The following is a 301-nucleotide window of genomic DNA, read 5'->3' on the forward strand; positions in this document are numbered from 1 at the left end:
TTCAGATTGTGACTCAGCTTTGCTAGAGTCCCCAATTAGAGGTGTCCAGGGTTCTTAAGCACACTCTTTTTGCCTTGGATCACAACTTTATTTCTTTCTTTTTTTTCTTTCTTTTTCTCTCTTTTTCTCTTTCTTTTTCTTTCTCTTTTTTTTCGATTTTTTTTTCGAAATTTTTCTTTTCTTTTTTTTTTGTATTCACTGCTTTTTCTTGCTTCAAGAATCATTTTTATGATTTTTCAGATCCTCAGTAACATTTCTCCTTTTTCATCATTCTTTTAAGAGCCAACATTCATGAACCACA

The sequence above is a fragment of the Arachis duranensis genome, chromosome 5 (assembly GCF_000817695.3).
Source record: "Arachis duranensis cultivar V14167 chromosome 5, aradu.V14167.gnm2.J7QH, whole genome shotgun sequence".
Taxonomy (NCBI): Eukaryota; Viridiplantae; Streptophyta; class Magnoliopsida; order Fabales; family Fabaceae; genus Arachis; species Arachis duranensis.